General features: G+C 47.4%; 1 protein-coding gene across 5 annotated transcripts in view; it reads left to right on the top strand.

The window, feature by feature from the left end:
* Positions 1-5,290: 5,290 nt before the first annotated feature.
* Positions 5,291-12,138, top strand: part of NCOR2 (nuclear receptor corepressor 2) — a 2,813,293-nt gene continuing 2,806,445 nt past the window's right edge. For all 5 annotated transcript variants that reach the window (XM_069619703.1, XM_069619702.1, XM_069619704.1 and 2 more), the window contains exon 1: positions 5,291-6,444. The gene's annotated coding sequence lies outside the window, so the exon portion shown is untranslated. The remainder of the gene's footprint in view (positions 6,445-12,138) is intronic.

Below are 12,138 nucleotides of genomic sequence, written 5' to 3'. Positions count from 1 at the left end.
CCCACATGACTGACCCCTGGGCTGCTTATTGGAGCCTAGCAAGCCACCTAAGTCCTAAACCGGCAAAAATGCACGCACGCATCTCTTAATCTAAATTCTTAGAAACTCCTACACATTGACTGCGGTCACCAAGGGTGTACCAACCACAAAGCGCATTAAGGCCATACAAATGAGGAAAGAGTGCTATATAAACAACGAATAAAATACAATACAATACATGCAGCACTTGGTATGTTTAATTTCCCTGTGCACTTAAAAATGCTAGCAGTTTTGAAAGCATGACAGACTTTTGATAATATTTTCGATTGAAAGAACCCTTCTTCCTTCTTCATCCTGAAGCAATACAAAATCTCTCTTTTACCAGGGTCATTTTCTTACTTTCGGGAGAGAGTGTGCATTTTTCAATTAAGAACTACACTTTATTTCATTTAGCAAAGCACTTCTCTACCCAGCACCAAAAATCCATACATTCAGCTACATTCAACAGCCCTCTGCTTAAAGGCCATTTATGAGGAATGGTGACAGTTGAAAATTTCATTTTTAGACAAGGACACCCCTTCCCATTTAGGGAATTCTTGGGTTGACAAGTAAAATAGGTATGCCATATTATATTAACAGACTATAGTTTTTATTCACACTAGGAGTGAGCTTTGATAATTTTGAATGTTAAACTCACCTGTGTTAATTAGCTGTATGGGAATTAATGTAATTGTTATTTATTAAAATGTACTAAGGGTCTACTTCCATACCCCCACCCATTAACTAAGGGGGGTATTAAAACAAAGAAATCCCCAGTCTTGGTTCAGTTGGACAAACAACTTACATTGGATTCCTGGGTTTGGTGCTCCAGAAAGACATCAGCGTTTCAGGCCCTTCAGTCATGAATAGCCACCAGCATTCATCTCTCTATTTTGCTTTGCTTGCAGAGGTCCCAGCCTTATTAATCTTTCCCAATTGCTGTCTCCCAGGCAATGTTACGTCTGCAGAATGTTTTGAATAGTTGCCCCCAGATCATTTTTAGGCTGCTCTCCAGCAAGGTTGCATTCTGCACCCCCTTTTAATACTCACCCAGATGATTTTAGGCAGTACTCCCCTCCCTGGCTTGTGCATCCACTTCTTAACCTGAAAGCCAGACCTTCACCTCAAAATATTAAAATTAGGAGGTGTAGCTTATAGCACTGAATTTTAAATTTGGTCCTCTCCGCCCCAAAGGCTCAGCCCCTCTCTCTGGATCAGCCCCTGGAGTTATGTAGTTGAAATGATAGGAGAGATGAATCTATCCACTGGAGTTTTCATTTTACAGTTTTCAATTTTTCACCTAAAATGTCACTAAATGACAACGTTTTTCATTTTACACATAAACGTAACAACATATATATTTTTGGATTCCTCTAATCATGCCATTCGTAATGAACTAACTTCCATCTTGGCAACAGATTGCAGGTGCTAACAGCGATTTTTTGCAGTTTATACAAAAATTATGCGTGCCATTTTCTACCCAGATATCTTATTTATTAAGTTATCACATCCCTGAATCTATGCTTTGTGATATTTTCTGGGGAGTTAACACATTTTAGGTTGTAACTCTTGTCTCCAAGGCCATATTTTGATGAAACAACAGCCTTGGGATAAGCTTTAAAATGATAGCGGAGTTATCTTTCTGCAATTTACAGTTTCAGAGAAAACCAACAAAATAAGATACTTAATACAACTCTATGGCAAAATAATCACATGCATATTTCAATTTTCACATTACATCTCTTCAAGCCTTAATTAGTAGTTTGGCCAACCGCTTCCTTTGTTAGTGCTCCTGCCATAAAGTCCATTAGCATTCTTGTAAGGTCGAGGATCAGGCCATGGTTCTGCTTATGTTGAAGAGCATAACAGATGGCCCCACCTCCATGCTCAGGGAAAATTCTCCCGGAAACAAGACTGTAATCAGTATCTCTGAGCTGACCACAAATCGAATTTAAATACTGACATGATGTGTCTTAGTTGTTATGTCTAGAACAAGGAATGCTAAGGTAGACTGTGTTCATTAGGATGCAACTCGACATTCTCTGCACAGCAGTTGGTGGATGGAAACTGATGGAAGAAGGCTGTGCTGGGGTTGCTACCTATATCTTTTTAAGAGCTCAACCCATTTAGTTACAGTCTTTCTGTTGCCCTAGGACACCAATAAATTGCTCTGTCATGCATGAATACCACTCTCTCTGGCCCTACACTTGAAAGCAATTGTCTTTCAAATGGAGAGCCTGAGCAGAGCATGTGATGGTGAAAGGTCCGTTTTTTTTAACTTTCACCCTTGCATCACCTGATTCGCTAGACACTGCCCGCCCTTCTCCTCCTTGCCACCCAGTACAGCTGTACCCCTCCTCTGTGCCCCTGTCTCCTAGCCCCTTCTAGATATGTGTTTGGTTGTTACCTCTGTAAAGTGCTCCGTTATGTATCTGTATGGGTATATAACTCTGTAAAGCGCTCCATTGATTCTGAAAGCTAGGTCTGCATTCAATAAATAGCATAATAATAATAATAATAAAAGAAGAGTCTTTACACTCACACAAGCTTACTGTGCTATAAATAACAGAAATACTTGCTTTCCAATCTGCCGCATTTACTCTTCATTGAGGCCTTTTAATATCTTGCATCACTTCTTCATGTTCTCATCATGATATGTTTCTTTTGGCAAGGGACATTTTAACTCCATGGGCCTCATTACAAGTTGTGCGGAATGCGTTTAACGGCGCAGGTAATGGTGCCGGCGCCGTTAAACGCATTCTGCACAATTACGAGGTTCCCTCGCAGGACCTGATGTGGACGTCAGGTTTTACTAGACGTCCAGAGCGGGTCCCGCGAGGGGACCAGGGAGCTAACAACGGGGCGGTCGTAATTGGTCCGTTGTTAGCTCCCGCTCCCATTCCCATTGAGCCCTATGGGGGCTCAAATGGGAATGGGGAAGGTCCGGGCCCAGGTTCCCTGAAGGAGGAATTACCGGGCCTTCCAAACTCGGAATGGCCCGGTAATTCCCCATTCAGGGAACCCGGACCAGGACCTGATTTTGGAGGCAGCCATGGCACCAATAGCGCCATTGCTACCTCCAAAGTCGTAATGAGGCCCCATGTGTTTATTATTTCAGCTGCAGAATGCACCCACTTCCATGATCGCAGTTTCTGCGTTGCAAACACCATGCTTTCCATGTTGAGTAAGCCTTTAATGTTTCTTGGCTTTATCAATCACATGCAAGACCCAATCAGTAAGTGGATTTCTCTTTGTTTGAAACAGTATTATAATATGTGGCAGGTGCAAATAAAATACGGCTTTTTCCGTTTGGCATTCATCTCTGCATGTTTTCAATGGCCTGTAATATTTGGGCCCAACGTGGCTAAATGCAGTTTCCTTCTTTTGGGACAAATATATCCCATGCAGCGACTCCTTCTTCCAAGGCGGGTTCCATCCTTGGGTTTCATCGAGTAAAGCCAAGAAACTCCACCACATTGCTTGCCAAGGCACCCAAGGTACTGTGGCGAGGAAGAGCATCTTCCATCATCAGGATTCATCCAGGGGTCCCAGATTCATCTTGAATCCTGGTCTCCTGTGGCTTTGCAGGTACTTTGGGGTAGTGGCATCTGTAGAAAAGGAAGCAGACTATTAACGAACATAGTTGGACTTGGCTGTAATATACAAGATACAGTAGATCTTAACGTTTCCATAAAGGTTGCCCAGGTGTGGGGGGTCCTCACGCAGTATTGTTCAGCTACTCTAAAACATTGTGCCAATGTGCTTGCCTTAGAAACAAGACAACACGAAACAACACAGGTTCGATCCCCGGGTCTGCATATTCCTGTAACAGCACCCTGGGGCTGTGTGAGCACTTTAAAAATGCAAATAAATAAATAAATAATGTTCCTAGTCTAACCTGCCTTCCTACAGTCATCTATGAAGTGACACCTTGCTTAGAACTCTCATGCTTTTTAATAAATGTCAGAAGTTGGTGGCTTTTTACTCAATCTAAGTATATTGTGGGACCACATAGTGTGTATATTTTTTCCATTATTAGGATAGTGTTGCCCGAGTACAAAGTGTGTTATTTATGTGTATATATGTACTTGACCCATTTTATATTATATAAAAGTACTTTGTTAGAACATTACATAGTGCATGGACATTCCAATGGGGGGAGCTTGGGGTTCACTGTACCTAAGAGCCAGCCTGCATCACTTCCCTTGAGTCTCAGCCTTGGTTGCTCGTCCTTTGCTACCATTAGAGAACCTTGTTTGGGGTGCTGTGTGCCTCTACCCGAACTGTGTAGGGGGGCAGAAATACAGATACGCCCTCCAGTCTTTACACTGGGCATGACTCTGCGTGGGCCTAAATAAGAGAGATTGTACAGCCCCGAAATCTTTACTGACTACTGTGCACAACTGCTTAAAATCGAAAATCCTATGCCTGCTTCAGTAATGTGCCTGGAAATTAACCCTTTGCACCTACAACTTGTCTATTAACCCTTAACCCACTGGGACGCTCCGGTCCTCTGGAACAAAACAGCACGCGTAACCTAGTGTCAGATTGGCCACCAGAGGCAAGCGATTCATCCGGGTATCCGGCCCCAGATTCTGGAACCTTCTTCCTGGCTAGGAGCAGACCCACTGAAACGAAGGGAGTCCCCACGCACCCCTCCCGTCTTCTCCCCTGTAGCTCCGAGCAGCAGTCCAGGTCTCGTCACACCGCAGCCTGTAGAAAGAGCAGGCGTTACGTCGACAGTTCTCCTTTTATCTCTGTACATGCTGTGTACTCGTACATTTTGCTATGTTTTGTAATCATATCTAATTTCGTTTTATGTTGAGCAATCTTACCAAATAGTGTGCCACGTTATGCTGTGACATGTTGTGTGATTGCTTATGTTATGTCGTGTAAATACCGTGCCCCTAAAAGTTAAAAGGGTTGTATGAGATGTGATCTCCCTCACCGTTGTGGGGTTTGTGAATATTGTCGGTTTGTTTTGGTCTGGGCTTCTACTTTTGATCGTAGTTAGGTTTTGTGAAAAATGTTAAGTGTCTCACCGCAGCACCGTGCATAACTCGATTGTTATTGCAATATGTATGGTTTTAATGGCTTCTGAAGTGTGCCATTTACGCCTAGCCCCGCCAACGTCAGTCTCCCACGCTGTGGCGGGTGACAGAGCAGACACCGCGTGTGTCTGCCCGGGCAGCAGGGAGTTAACCGCGGCGGGCCCAGAGACTGTGAGAGCTGTGTGTTTGGTGTAGGCTGGCTGCCTGCCATCAGCAGCCTCTCAGTCACAAGCCGGGAAGGGAAGAAGCGGCGGCAGAGGCGGCGCAGAGCCTGCACGCAAACTTGCTGCTTTGCAGGAGGCCGCCAGGAGAGGGGCCCCCCGCACGCGGCGGGCACCTGGGAGTGCAGGGGCCCTGAGGAGGGGCGGCTGTACAGACCCCCGGGGACACTGCTGCGCTTCTGGATCAGCGAACTCTGCCGGCTTGGGTGGAGAGCTGCTTTCCATACGGGAGGGCCCCCTTGGAAGAGGCAGGCATGCAGGAGAGAGGGTCCCCGGGACTGGAAAAGCAGCTGTGAGGGCCATTGGACCCCCAGAGGAGGTAGGTGCCTGGGAAGAGGGGGACCACTGCACAGACCCCTGGATCCGTCGGGTGCCCTCGGATTACTGCTGAACCTGCCTGCACTGCTCAAATCCAGGGCGTTAAGGGGCCCCGCAAGAGGCTGGCCCCTGGGGAAGCGGGTTTTGGCACTAAAGGTCGGAGATCCACTACACAAACCCATGGATTACCACCACACCACCCCCGGATCACTGCTGCCCCGGATCAGGGCACCGGCAGACACTGCCCGCCACTGCCTGGGGACTGCTCCGCGGAAGAGTCCTTAACGAGAGGGACACCCATCGGAAGGGCAGGGAGAGGGGCTCCTTGGAGGTTCCTGGATCACGGTGACACCCCTGCAGTGTTATTGCACCTCTGGATTACTGCTGCGGCCCCGGGTCACTGCATAAACTGCAGCGCACGAGGAGAAACTGACCAGAAAAGCCCCGAGGGAGAGGGGGGCACTAACACCCCTGGATTATTTCTGCGCCCCTGGGTGTTACCACCCCAGTGGCTGTCTGCATTATCAGGCACGGAGGTCAAGGGCAGCATTCCAGAGGGGGTCACAATGAGCAGAGCTCCCAGAGGCCGGGCACCGGGCCAGGGGGCCTAGGAAGGTGGGGGTGACCCCCGGGTCATTGCTGCACATTGGGATTCCTGCTGCCCCCCCCCAGCATCACGTCCGCGCCCTGGATGATTGCACCACTGGATCCTGTCGGTGGGCGTCCTGAGCTCTGGGGAGCTGGGGTTAGCGCCTCGATATTGCCCGCCTCGGCCCCGCAGCATGGACCAGCGGCGGGGAGGGATTAAGGAGGACGTCGAGGCCTCGTGCTCAGAGGTAAGCAGCGCGCCTGGGCGCCTCTGTTGCTGTGTCACTCTCACTCTCTGCAAGTAGCAGGCCACAGACGTGCTCCCCTAACCAGGGAGTGTGTGTGTGTGTACAGTAGGAAGATTGTCTTCTGCACAGAATGTGGGCGGGCGCCGGGGGGGAGGGGCGCGCTCCAGCAGGGCCGCCCGGTGGCACAACATAAAACACAGCCCATCAACTAGGCCAAGAGTGAAAGTATCACACTCAGGCCCCGCCCCCGTCGCGTTCAGTCACCGGCTCCATTACTGCATTGCTGTCTGTTTATAGTGCTCCTTAAAGCGCCCACAGCCAAAACTACTTTGTTGGCGCTATTATGTGAAAAGCGCTCTACTCTACCCCCTCCACCCCTCTCCCACGGCCACTGTTAGTATATCTCGAACTGTGCTAATGTGATAGTTATTTGGTCTATGTAGACATTATCCGGAAGTGCCGCGAAGCGGTTTGGTGTCACTGTACAGCTGCCACTAAAAGAAATGTGTGATCCGTGGACGAGACACCGCACCCCATTGTTCAACTGTTTCCCCTGAACTATACTATTGGTTATTTCTGCAATTTGCATCTAGGTGTGTTGCGAATCCACTGCAGCGCCTTTGCGCTATAAAAATAATGAATATGTCAATTTAGTGAATAGTGTAATTTACCAGTCACTCTTTTGATTTCTGAAATGCTGCTATTGTGTTTGATATTTCTGTGGGGTTTTCTGCATGAAAGCGCTCCAAAGAAGGCCGTGTTGTACTCATAGAAACTAGTTCCTAACCACTGCTATGTTTTTTGTTTGTTATGTGGGTATGTTTACCGTGGACCAAAGCGCTCCGAGGCCGCAGGAAGACAGCATGTTTGCGCTATATCAGAGACAACTGGCTCTCGACTCAGAACAAAATCTACCTAAAAACTGCATCACTCACCCACAAAGCACTAAACAATGCAGCCCCTAGCTACATTATGGATCGGTTCCATTGAAGAACCTCTACCAGACCCACGAGAACTGGCAATGCCAACTGTCTTACTACGCAAATTGACAAGGGGGGTCCTGGGAGGCCCTCTGCCAGACATTAGTCCTGGTTGCGAGAGACTTACCCAGAGTCTTTAGCTCACTATCTTTCACAGAGAAGAAATATCCTAAACATATCAGTCTTTGTCCTGCCCTGGGGCAGTCCAGCACCGTAATGCTAGGCAATTCTCCTCTGAACAAGAGTACCAACAGACACCCCAGACACGTGTTTCGGTCTGGTTAGACCTCATCAGTAGGGTGGATCTGTGCCTCTCTAAGAATAGTGAGCAAGGGTGCACGTCTGGATTCCCCTAGTAACTTAGGGTGAGACCCAAAGTTACTTAAATATGCAAATTGACAAGGGGGGTCCTGGGAGTCTCTCTGCCAGACATTAGTCCTGGTTGCGAGAGACTTACCCAGAGTCTTTAGCTCACTATCTTTCACAGAGAATAAATATCCTTCTAGATTTAGGCTTACTCAGGTTGGTGGTAGTAGCTTTCCTGTGAAAGCAGCCAAACTTTGGAACTCTCTACCACACCCTCTCAGAGAAGATCAACCCTACCTGACATTCAGACAAAACTATATTAACTTGCTTAAATTCACGGACCTTTAGGTGCGACCATGGTATTACCTCTGCCCTGGGGTATACCGTCAAACACTCCTTGACCTATGTTTGCTGTATATCTGTTTCTGTATTTCAACTGCTCTATAACCTACACATGTGTTGTATTCTTGCTTATATGCATACGTATGTACATATATGCCTTTGTTTGCCTGTATCGATAATTCTGCATATTCATTATATAACTCTCCTTATCTTGTACTTGTAACCTAAGCCTTTCATTTGCTTTTATTGCTGCGCCCTGATACCTCTGGGTCTGGTGCGCATTAAAAATAAATAAACAAACAATACATTAAATGAATGTGCCAACAGCTCACTTACCCACCTGTGACCAGCAAGTGTCTATTCAACTGAGCTGACGATTTCTGTGTGTTTATAGCGTCTGCACGTGCCCTGGAGCTTTTAAATGGTGGAATGTTGGCGCTATACAGGGTACGCTGGAACATATAAACCCCTGTGTGTGTCAGGGAGCAGACCGTAGGTTCCAGGTTTTATATTTCCTTTTCTGAAGCTCTGCCAGCGACTTGTATGGCAATATTGGCAATTGGGCCTTCTATAGAGCATTGCCTTGTCTCTGAGTGTGCAGCCCCAGCACCGCCTGCGCGTCTTTTCGGGGATATACGTTGGATAGAAGCATAGCAGGTTGCACTTGCAGCCTGCTAATTGCCAGTGTGCAGTAACAGGGAGGATGGTCTTGGCAGCGGTTCACGGTTGGAACTTGTCCACACAGCACTTGCTTTCCTAGAGGACAGAGGCCTGGCAGGTCTCGGGGCTGCGGGCAGGCAGCCTCCGCACCAGGCCCCAGTGTTAGGCAAGGAGTTTGCGGTGTCGCTTTGCAGCGCTCTCTGCAAACCGAATAGCCTCTGGGCGATTGCGGGGAGGTTTAGTTGCCCTTGAACGGTGGCATGTGTGGGGGAACGAGTGCACCCCGAGCTTTCTCTGGGGACGCAGAGTACTCCCAGATGCTGGCTGACTCCCCGATGGCCTCTTCTGAGGCCGCCAAGAAGGGAGCCATTTATAATGTGTGTTTGTGTGATATTAGGTGAGTCGGTGGAAATAAACATTGGTTGTTAACCTTTTCGTCATGCGTGTGCAGAAAACATGAGACCATTTGTATTTCAAACGGGTTGTCTTCGTTCAAAGTAATACCAACTCGAACTAATTAGTGAAAATTCATTCAGAGTGGGGCTTTCTAATAGCAACCTTTCACCCTTTCCGTACGTTCTTTTTCTGTGTGGAGCCCAGAACGTGGGTCACATAGGGAAGAGTGTGGAGGGCGGGGGGAGAACGGGGCAATTGGACTAGTGGTTAAATCGAAACACATTGAGTTTGTTTGTTTGTTTGTTTATTCACTTTTATGAGCACCAGACCCGAAAGTAAAAGGGCACAGCAATAAGAAAATGCAAGGCTTACATGGTTACACAATATACAGAGTTCTCAACACAAACAGCTTTTCAATGGGGCAAGTGGACTTTTGCACAGTATTACCCTAGTGCCTATCAGCAGAACAACTGCAGTGAATGTATACTTCTTTTGCAGTAGGGCAATGTATGCCCTGGCGCAGGGGTCTGTAACATCTGTTTCGCCATATGTTTTGGACTACAATTCCCATCAGCCTTATTAGCATGGCTAATGGGGAAGGCTCGTGGGTGTTGTAGTGAAAAGCACCTGGAGAGCCATATGCTGCACCCTCCTCCCCCAGTTTCTGCAATGAAGCTGCTGAGCTCTAATCCGTCGACCTCACATTGTGTGATCTTGGGCAAGACGCTTTATCTCTGAATGCCAAGTTGTGGGTTCACCGAAACAGCATGAAGCTTGCCACAGAATGTTATTGTGTACCTGCGTGTTGGCCTGCCAAGCATTTCTGTATGTAGGGAGGAATTTGGTCAATGCCAGCCAGGGGAGTTGCTAGGTCTGGAAAAGACCCGGGGCTAAGCTGATGTCGGAACTGTTGGGACTGGGGGCTAGCTAGTCTTTTGGTTGTAGCTCCTGAGATTCTATCCGGGGCTACAACCAAAAGATCAGGGGCTATAGTCCCCTTAGCCCCCCCTAGCAACGCCCCTGATGCCAGCGTTGGATCAGATTCCAGCCAGTGACAGGTTGTGTACTCCTGCATCCTAGTCCCCTTTGGCACAACCGGAAAAAGGTTCAAGGTCCTGCGTGCAAGCCCATTTTGAAATCACAGGCCACGTGCTTCAGAGTGATGGGCATCAGTGGCATGACCAGTTTATCAAGGCTTACTTCGAACCTGAGAATTGCAGAGGTAGGTGGCTATCTTGCTGGCTTTTCCCTTCCTCCTGGTCTCGGCTTGTGTGCCCTAACATGCCACCTCCTGCGTCTAGCTCCCATCATTTCCTGCTGTGCTCTTGTTGGCAGGAGATTTTGTGTCTAGACTTTAAGCATAATGTGCTCTCTGGTTGCAGTTGAACTAGTCGTATTAAAGTGCCAGAGGATACTGGTTTGTGAAAGGAGAATGGTCCTGGTTGTCTTGGAGACCCATGGCCACCATATCAAGCTTACCACCTGACTTGTCTACCAATTGGAACTGGTATGAGTATCTTAGCTGGCGCTTACCTCCGTCCGCCACCTGTAGCAAAGCAACATGCATTGGATGGCATTATGAGATGTATGTATTTATTTATTTATTTATTTATTTTATTTATTTATATAGCGCACCAGGCCCAGGGGCAACCGGGCGCATCTCTTAGGTACAACATGATGAAAGCAGACATGGCGGTACTTACAAAGGTTTGCAAGTATAATACACAGTTTACAATAAGTATAACAATGAGCAGACAGATCATGATTATATGTTGTCTATATACTGTGGGCTTCTGTGTATGACAATGTATTGCTTTGTATTATAGCAGATGGGGATGGGTTGGAGTAGGTTATATTATGTTAGGTTATGTTGGGCTGGGTTGAATTGGGTTGGGTTGAGGAAGGATTGTGTTTCTGTTAGGTTTGAATGGATTGGGTTTATTTGGGCTTGAGATGAGTTAGTTTGAATTTATTATGTTGGTTTGGGTTAGGTTTACTTACGTTGGGTAAATATTGATTGGTTGGGTTAAATTGGGGTGGCTAACTAGGATTGGTGTGGGACAGTTTGCATTGGGCGTGTGTTGGATTGGCTTGGTTTAGGTGGTATTGGATTAGTTTAGGTTGAGTTGGACTGGTTGGTGTTACATTGAATTAGATTTGGTTGGGCTGGGCTGGGTTGATTGAATGAGCTTGGTTGGGCCACATTGGGTTCAGTTTCATGTTTGGTTGAGTAGGTTGAATGGTTTGGAATGGATTAGATTGGGTTGGATTATATTTAGTTGGATATAGGATAAATTGGGTTAGATAACAGTGAATGCACTGGTTTATGTTGGATTAGGTTGTGTTAGATTTAGTGAGGAAGAGTGGGTTGGATCGGGAGACCACTGTGGCGCCCCTGAGATGTGTGCTACATGCTGCAGCACGACTCATCAAGGACTCTGCAAATACAACCACATCGCCCAGGGCCTCGTTGAATTACGCAGGCTCCCGCGGCAAGCATGTATCACCTTGAAATCCAGCTGCATCCTCTACAAGGCTCTCGCCCTCAAGTCCCCAAGCTACCGTGCTGAGAAGCTCAGCATCTCCAGAAGCCCACGATCCATCCGAAGCAATGGCATGTGCAGACTTGAGCTCTTGTCGGAGCAAGAAAGAAAGAACCAGAAGACAGGCATTCTCAGTCTACGCCCCCAGTCTCTGGAAACTCCTCTTCGTCAACACCCTACTTGCCTCCTCTTCAAGGAACGGACCCATCCATAACACGTAGGGCCACACACCCTACACACCACACCTAACCCGACACTGAGTGATCTGCTTCTCCCTGTGTCCTCCTCTGGTAACTTGTAGGGTCCTTGCTTCCAAATTGCCTACACTCCCCCTAACCTGTAGTTATCTGCAGGCTCTCTTGTATTTATCCCTTGCGATCTACTTCCCTCGACGTGTACATCTCCCTATGACTTGTGAAGTGCTCCATTGCTTCCCGAAGCTAATAACGATAGGGTTGGGTTCGGCT

The sequence above is a fragment of the Ambystoma mexicanum genome, chromosome 10 (assembly GCF_040938575.1).
Source record: "Ambystoma mexicanum isolate Mex_15411 chromosome 10, UKY_AmexF1_1, whole genome shotgun sequence".
In the NCBI taxonomy this organism is placed as follows: Eukaryota; Metazoa; Chordata; class Amphibia; order Caudata; family Ambystomatidae; genus Ambystoma; species Ambystoma mexicanum.
Note: the sequence above shows the minus strand (reverse complement) of the source record. Positions and strands in the feature narration are given on the sequence as shown.